A 9,944-nucleotide genomic window follows, 5' to 3' on the forward strand; every position below is an offset into this window, starting at 1 on the left:
AAAAAGTACATACTAATGGAAAAAAATATTAAAGAAGGTTTATTTTCTATAATATTATTAACAACAGTTAGCTAAAGAAATATGCAGAAAGTACCTTGTTCGAAATTCCACCTCTATGGTTAATAGAAAACAAAATAGTTAGGTTATTTTGGGAAATTTTAACTCAAAATATAATGTTATGAAAATATTTTTTATTTCATGAAAATCTTCCAATTAATTGAAAACTTACTTAAGTTATAAACTATTTTTATAAAATTTGAACTTGTTTGTATATAGATGTTTTATTATTATTTTAGAATGGTCCAATTATGTATATTATGTATATTATGTATTTTAATATCTTCTATTACCTAATAAACATGTAACTATAGACAAAAGTTTTAGAAGAATCGCTTTATTAAGTAGAAATGCTAGTTGTAAATATTATGTTCTAAATAACGTAACTAACACTATACCAAATTCCTAAGTATCTAAAATATTATACATATACAAACATTTCTCATTCCAGATGTGTATATAAATATCTAGTATTCAAATATTACAAAAAAACTAAAAAATATGCCGGAAACCTTTTGTTTTTGACATACGAGTACATATTATGTTTAAAATGTTGGGTTTAAGATATTTTGCGAGATACACATTCCTTTGCATGATATTTAGTTAAGAGAACTTCTTGCTTCTTTTAAATTGTCGAAGTTGCGATTTTTAAAGAAAAGCTATTGCTTAATCAGGAGTTAGTAAGATGTTATTACCTTCCGAGTCCCCACTAATAAAAACGGTACACTTTAAATATCTTGTATGCAGAGCTGATCTTAGGTTGGGATTGATAATAAAATACTATAACGGAAGTGTACATAACATGATCAATTAATCGACATTATTGTATCTCTATGTGGACATAAAAAAAAAATATTAAAGTTAGTAAAAATTCACAATGCTAACCAGGGAAAACTACATCTATTATGAAAATTAAGCTTAAAGGTACGCTATATTCCGCGAAAAGCAGGAGAATCTCTATGGTGTAATTTATAATTTCTTCAAACTTTATACTCCACACAAAACCGATCTTGTCGGTCAACACTTGTTGATCAACACTGAAATGTCTACGCACGTTTCGCTCCGACATCACAGCATCGACAGGATATGTTGATTTTACAATTAATAATTGTTAATCATTCTTATCATTCAAATTAAAGATTGAAGAAGTTATAAATTACACCATGCAGATTCTCTTGCTTTTCGCGAAGTATAGAAGTATATTATTTTTTAGTATATTATTTAGTATATTAAGCTTAATTTTCATAATATATCATGAAATTCCCCAAATTCTTAAAATCTCCCCAAAATCCCCTGCTTCTATCCAATAAACAACATCTAGTCTTGGTAAAGAAGCAAATGCTATTTTCTGTCTTTGAAATCTTATCTCTAACTCATTTACGTTTACCTTAAGATATGTTAACGTAAAATATCAATTAATTTTTTTTTTGTAATCATTCGACGGGCTCTTATTTTTGACATCAGCACTGCTACAATAGACACGAGACATATTGTCCAATGGGAAAGGAAAATTATTTGTCTTGTCCCACAGTTCCATCCAATCTCCGAACTTTGGCGCACCGGTGCAAATAATATCCAAATTTATTTATTAATTTATTAACCATTTGCTGCGGCTTGAGGTTGAACAAATTCATTTTATTTCTTGTTAGTGGATATAATTTGGGGAATACATTTTCTGTCTCATAATGCTTATGCTAGCCGCGCTGGTAGGTTAAACGTTTATACTCCTCTACTGTTAGTAACATCTTACTATTTTATTTAGATAGGTTAAAAAAACTACAAATAAGTAATTAGTTTTACAAGAAAAACTGCCAAATGATGTTAATTCCTAGTCTTGTATATATTATTGAAGTGACTTCCAAATAAGAAGGAAGATCTCTTTTCGATGCGTATTTTATTTATCTGTGTAAATATATTAAGTACCTACCTATATTCATAGCCCATAGTTATAGGATAATGTAGTCATATAAAAGCTGTCAAAGCTTATAAAACGGATGAGTGCATCTAGTCATTTTGTAGTTTGTAGTAGACTGACTTCGGTACGGTCGTAAAACATAACCATAAGCTAATTTTAAGGCGCCCATTCTATTTAATAATGCTATATTCAATACAAAACGAATTAACCTCACAGTGCATATTTAAGTTGTCTAGTCATTGAGTCTAGTCTTAAAAATTGGAAAACTTGGTCATTGCACCAAAGTATGCTATTATTAAGATTTACTTTCGTGGCATGTATAAAAAAAATATTTCCGGTAAAAGTCCATTCTACACATGTTCAATGAAATTATTCTCGTAATCATGCTCCCATTCTCAGCTCATTTAATTTTCGAGTGTGTCAACGTAGGCACGAGAAAGAGCTATCCATTTATAAACAATTTTGCTAAAGAGCCAGTATAAAAAACGAAATAACAAGGACGTTTCGTCTAATAAGTCTATCTGACTGTCAATCGTCGGCAACGGCAATTAATTCTGCCTTTTTTCGCAATCTGATCACAATAACTATAGTATCGGTACCCATTACACGCAGATAAGAAACTCTGCAGTTATACAATAAAATATTTTTTTTATGTGAAGCCCCAACACATCGTAATAGTTCCAAAAACATACTCGCCAAAATGTTTTTCTTTTGTCCAACAAAAATATTTCAACAACCAAGTAAAAGACTGTGCAGATTATCAACTAAAATACGTTTATTTTGCAGGTATAAAATTAAAGCAATAACAAAACGATAAATAATTAATCCCTTTTCATATTCCTGAATAAATTTGTTATCTGCCCTACTTGCCTAATAACTGTAGTGATAAAAAAAACATTTTGATTGCAATCCTGATATCGCGATAGTACCAAGTTATTATAACGGATTTCAAAAATAGGGAAGAAGATAATTTGTCGTTATTTTTCGCTAAATAAATATTTGAACCGATTTCGACGCGGAACATCTAGTTTTGCGCAAGGTGCCGACGCACAGTGGGCGAAAAATCGTTTTTACATTGTAAGGATCTTTTCTTTAAACAATAATGCCTATGCCCGTTTTCTCTACAAATGGACAAGGCAATGCCTAAGTAAGAAGAGCCTAATCAAAGAAGATTCCTAGGCATACATTTACCTTTCACCAATCGATTTCACTAGGCAACTCATATAACCTAACTTGTCTTTGGTTCTTGCCGCAAGGTGTGGCCTTTTGTGTTTGTATTATCATATCAAATTTTATTAAAAAAACAGAATTTAATATTTTTTTATCTGTCAAGTGTCAGTCCCCTAAACTGTACGATCCGCCGAATAGGTGTTGTAACTTTAGACATCGTTAAGACACCACATGCGAGTTCATGAAAACTTTTCGTTCTCTAGGGATCACCTAAATTACTAGGCATCGGCTATTATTAGGTTTAGTGAAAACGGGCATATGTATATTATTTTAAATTATTCTCTAATGAAATATATATTCTATACAAATTAATTCCCGCGACTGATAATTTTTATTTTTTACGTATACATACAAAACCTTTAATGAATTACCGATTTAACTGTTAATTATTTAAGAAAAAAAAAACCGATATCCAAACCATCTCCATAGCATAGTTAAGGGCATACGAGATAAGCTTATAATAACTTGATATGTATATTTTAAGTATTTATGTATACATATTATTCATAAAAATATTCATCAGTCATCTTAGTACCCATAACACAAGCTATGCTTACTTTGGGGCTAGGTGGCGATGTGTGTATTGTCGTAGTATATTTATTTATTATTTATTATTTATTAATATGAAATAAGTTTGTTATTTTTAAAAACCGCAATCACTTAACAATTGATATTTTTATTTGGGCGGTATATTTGTAAGGAAATTGGAGTGGTATTTCAAAACGCTAATTCGATGTTACTTATTAAGTAAGTAATGAATTCTTTACTATAAAATGTCAATATGAATATAATGATCAAGTAGTGCATTTACAAAATAATTACTTCATGCAGATTTTTCAGTAGGTACTGAAAATGCAAATAACTTAGCGGGCACTCTTCGATACATAGAACACAATAAAAACAAATGTTAAAGCTAATCTCATTCGCATATTTTGCAATGGCTTCGCATAGTTATCAACATCGCGCATGTCTTAGCATAGGTTTAATCAGATACACTATAGCACTTTTATTATTATACAAAAAATCTTACAGTAAATCTGTCTATAATATTTAAATCAATGGCTTTTCTTAGTATTATTCCAGTATTGCTAGCTAACGGTCGCCGCTCATTATGACTTTTTGTCCCTGTCACCTACTATCGCCCACTGTTAAAGGTCACTGGGCGTCAAAACGCGCTCCTGCCTTGGCTTGATTTCAAAGAACTTGGCGCAATTTGGTCTATTATACTTTGATAGATACAAAAACTAACTTCTTACTTTTCACATTTTTCAAATGAATTTTGTTACAAGCAAATTTATTTGTGCAAATTTGCTATTTTCATGTCTTTATAGTATTCATCAAGCGCGGAGCTAAGTATGCAATATTAACATGTTTATTAAAAGAATGTTGATTCTTGAGCATAATAAAATTGTATTGATAACTCCTTTATTCTATTCCACAACACTAGATTTTTTCAGTAGCACCAATTCACGAAGTTAGTGAACACACAAACAAGTAAATAGTCGCTTATGCGCTGATCGATAGCTTGGTGCTATATTGGTCTTGGTCATTAAAATACCGTGAATAAGTAACTAAATTGAAGATTTAAAAAAAGCTGCAATGAATAATATAATACAACATAACCAAATACTTAAAACAGTAATGAGTTTCTGGGTATATCAGTACCTACTAAATTCCAGAGTTACAGCTTCAACACTTTCTTAAAACTTTCTTACTGTCCGTAACATATGGGTGGACGGATGGACAGACAGAGACAAACAGATAGATAGACGAAGTTATGAGGGTTCGTTAATTTTTGTTCATATGACTCCGGAACCTTGAAACTGTGTTGATTGCAACGCGTGCGGCAAAGATCAGCAAAGATAGTTTTTTATCTTATCGACTATGAAATAGCCTGAAAGTTGAATGAGATTACCATTAATATTTAATAAATACCGATAGCTATCTAACCACTGACACAAGAAAAATCCAGAGTGTTTTAACGTAGAGCTCTAGTTTTAGGATGCCCGAAGCGTTCAGTAAACCTCTTTCTACTTAGACTTAGCACACTACTTGTGTTTTACTTGCTCCTAATGATGACTTTTGGTCAAAGAGGATGCCAACAGTACTTCCGCGGCTTAGGTCAACATATTATACAAAGAAACCCTTAAATATTTAGAACCCTTTAATATCTATAGTAATATTAAAAAAAGAAATATTTGATTTGTAGCATCGAACTAACAATTTGATGGTTAGGTGTAAGGCAAGCTCATGCGTAATTCACTTCTCTAAAAATATTTTAATATTAGATAGGAATTAAATAATTGAAATTAAAAAAGACAAAAATTGTGGAGTTTTAGTTTAAAATTGTACCTATCGTTCAAATTGATGAAATCCTTGATAAGAAGCGTATTCGACACTAGTTTAGACTCTAGTCAAGAAGTTAAAAACGTGTCAATTCTTGATCAAGCTCCTAAAACTATGCTCATTCGATGCGGAATGCTGTCTTGAAATATGTTTCAATAGTACTAAGTACAATATAAAAAAATCCAATTGTTAGTAACAAATTCAAAACAAAAGTTTGCTTTTCTTTTTTTTTGTTATAACATCAAAATTACGGAATTTTGAAAAAATCCATAAAAAATATCTCCGTACTTATAATCTTTACGAAGAATACCGGAGCGCAGAAAGTATACATCTAATTTCTAAGAAGTTTATGGCACACTATAGATTTAGTTATTGACGTGAAATTCAGGTTTACACAAGTCGCGCGGAAACTGTGTATTTTTCCGGGGCAAAAAGCCTGTCTGTTAATCGGCATAATCTATGTCTGTTCTAAATATCAGTCAAATCCATTCAGAAGTTTTTGCGTGAAAGAGGAACGACAGGCATTCATTTTTCCATACCTCCTTATATCCTCCCAAACTTTCATGGTTATAATATTATTAGGAGTTTTTGATGAGATGTTTCGTTTAGTAAGTGAATTGCGCAGGGGTTTTGGTTTTTGCAGTGAGCAAAACAGAGCACGATGGAAGTTACAAATTCGAGTAGGAATAGGTTCGTACGAATATTTACTTAGGTAAAGCACGATAGGTGGGACATGTATGCAATACATCAATAGTTTAACTCCATGAATAGGTTTGATGTAAATATTGGTATGTATTCGTAGATTTTAAGGTTTAGATTTAAAACAGTATGCACGTATATCTTAGGTTACGAATAAGACGTTACTTTTAGTAATTTCATTTTAATTATTTATTGAATTCGTCGATTTGAGTGATTAATTTTTTATTAGGTAGATTTTGTCTCCCAAGTGTATTTTTATGAAATAAAATATTCTCCGTCAGGTACTAAACAACCATTATAAACCATTATCGGTCCACTACATGTTTTAGCCGTAGTCCACCAAGCTGGCTGGTAGACTTCACACGCCCTTGTGAACATTATAGAAAACTCTCTGGCATGCAGGTTTTCTCACTATGTTTCCTTCACCGTTAGGCATATATCACATATATTAGTAGCATGTGATAATTTAGAGGTGTGTGCCATGGTTCGATCACGAAAGGGAAGCAAGGCTATCACCCATTTTTCAAGAGAAATATCTTCATATAGACGAAATAATGGGTAATTACAAGCATTAGCTTCAGATTAAAAGACTAACCTTCTGGTTAACATCGTAAAAGACAAGTGGTGGTGGCCATTAAGTAATTCAGCATTATATAATATAAAGCTTAGATAATAAGGTGCCGCGATTAGATAAAACATGCATTAATTAAATCATCCTTTATTACATACTTTATAATAAAACACCTTAACTCAATCAAAGAATAGAACAAGCAGATAAGTTCCGTTTAAGTATAGTATTAAATAGTATATAATTGTAATTATAATATTATAAGGAAATGGAATTGGCTTTCAAATTGATCTCAAATATCTAGTCGTAGTATGTAGCTGATTTCTAGTCAGAAATGTGAACATTGTATAATGGTAGGTACCTAGATTTAAAATATCTTATGACTATATCAACAAATATTATTTTAATTAATTATGTATTAACAAATATTATTATTTGTTTTCCTTTTAATTAGCGGACTCTACCGAATAAGCTATGATTTAGTGAATTATTTCACTATAGTTTTTCCCATATTTCCCATCTCCAAAAATTCATTTGCCATTCATTCCCTCGGATCCAAAAATATATTAACACAATATGTCCAACAGTTCTCCAGTAGTGCGATAAAGATTCATTTTAAAAATACATTTATTATTTTATAAATTTAAATTCATATAAAAAAATTCGAAACCCCCGAATTGCAAATCGGCAATCGAGGCCTGAGCGCTTTGACAACTAAGGCTCTCTAACCAACAAAGCCGAAATGTAGTAGGAAACATTGAAGTTTCAAATCTTATCGGTTCCGAAAATTTATTTAAATTTATAAAATTGGTATTTCTATTTTTTTATATATTGGTAAAAACACTATAAAAATTATAAAATTATTATATGAAAGTATATAGAAAATATAGAGTTATCAGTATTTCCAGGTTAAAATTAAAACCCCCGACACAAAAGCCTTATTTTTTTCAGACCCAGGGTTTGGCTACCACAAAAATGGCCTCATATCAACGCCTGTGACTCTTTCATAATTTCAGTCACATCTATGATAGATAAACGATTAAGAATTCTACTATCAATTATATAAAAAAGGAAAGAATGCATCAACAATCGCAACACTCTTCTTCCACGTAACGTTCTTTGCCACGTTAGTCGGCCTCACTCTTAAAATAACCAAATGTTTTATAACATGGAAACTGTAACACTCAGTTCGGGGTTGAACTTTGTGCAGTAAGTATATCTTACTTGATATTTTTGCGCAGTGTTCGTACCTCAGATCTAATGTTATCGTGCATTTCTCATCTGTGGTATTATAAAATATACTTTATTGTGCAACGTTTATATATAAGGTCTATGTACATAAAGTATCAATAAATTTAATAACTAGGCATTATGCTTTTAGATAGTGGTAGCAAATATGAGACTCAAATAAACAAATTTCTGAGCTGTAAATATAAATCGCGTAGTGAGGCATAACAAATATCCTAATCTTTATAATCATACATAAACGTTGAATTACCTAATCTACAACATTGAGTGTTTTTATAACAAACTCTACATAGTGTATTCATTTTATCAACCTTTTCCCTATGTTTCCCTATATTTCCCAAAAAGTCCCATTTTCGGGAAAACAAAGACTATGCATATTTTTAGTATACATATTTTTGAAACGCAACCCGACAGGTTGCGTTTCAAAAATATGTATACTTAAAATACTAATGAGATAATTCTTCCGCAGTCTGTGTTCTTTCAGTACTTCCAAATTTGACGACGATTCTCCCTTACTCTATTTTGTAGTTTTTTGAAACAGTGGTTAGCTACAGTCTATACCATTTTTAATTTTTTAAAGATATAATGCAGATTTCGAAGATGGAATTTAAAAAGATACCAGCAAATCCAATCCAATCTGAACAATAGTTTAGTACTCACTTTACGTTCAACTATACAAAGCGCTAAAGTCGGTTCAGGTTTTTTTATATAACTATTTCTTAATAAATAATTAATGTCATAAAATATATGATAATATTGTAATATAATATATTATGTTAATACTGGCTTAATCCAATAATATTTGTAAATTTATCTTACATGTACTTAATTGTAATTTATAAGATGATATAATATTATGGATTATTACTTAACGATAACTTTGTGACCAAAAAATATGTAAATTATAAATTATTTTTTGACGTTGTTTTATGTTATGTATACTTATTTATTAGTACTTTTTGGGATCGTGTGACAAGTTTTTTTCCAATATATGTATATGAATAATTTTATGTGGTGTAAGTATTTATGGAATTATCTGTATCTAATTTATCTGTTTAATTATTTAATTTCTTGTATATTGGTGTATGGTAATAGTAATTTGAATGTTAGAATCTGAAAGAATTGAAAGAATTTTATATTAATTACTTGCATTGAATGTGTAAATTTATAATACGAAAACTCCTTAATATTATTCAAAATTACAACTAAATTAAGTGTCGCTATTTCCAAAACTTAGGAGCAATAATTAAAAGTGGCATATCGAAAATTGTATAAAGTTTTACTGAAATGTGGTGATGTAAGTATAGTAGTGAGAGTTGTGAAAATAAAAGGGATTAAAACTTGAAGTTTTTTCTTTTTATACCCCTTTATAAAATAGGAACAGTCAAAACCGATAGCATTCGATTAGGATTGTATAAATGTTAACAGTTTTATTTTCCTTTCAACGCATATAATTACACCTATCGATTATTTTTCAAAATGTATCTTAAATTACGTCTCATAAATTTTGAAACTATTTAAATTACAAACTTCCACCAAAATTATATAAACTATCGATTTAGCTTACGTTCAGGGCTCTCACAGTTTCGTTTGTAATGTTCATTCGGGATGACCTACCTACCTCCCAAGCTTTTATAGTTTATATTAGTTATATCACGTATATTTTACGTGATGCACGTTCACGTAAAAATAGTTTAGATTATATTACGTAAACATGCTGCAAATACTATTTATATTAATGCATAAAAAACATAGAACCTTTTTTTAATTAATACTCACTACCCAGTAGTAATATATTAAATCAATGCATGAATTAAACGTGTAAATATGACGATCATGACAAATTGATGACAGTAGAAAATCTGTTAATCCATTCGGCTA

Source organism: Pararge aegeria, chromosome 11 (assembly GCF_905163445.1).
Source record: "Pararge aegeria chromosome 11, ilParAegt1.1, whole genome shotgun sequence".
Classification (NCBI taxonomy): domain Eukaryota; kingdom Metazoa; phylum Arthropoda; class Insecta; order Lepidoptera; family Nymphalidae; genus Pararge; species Pararge aegeria.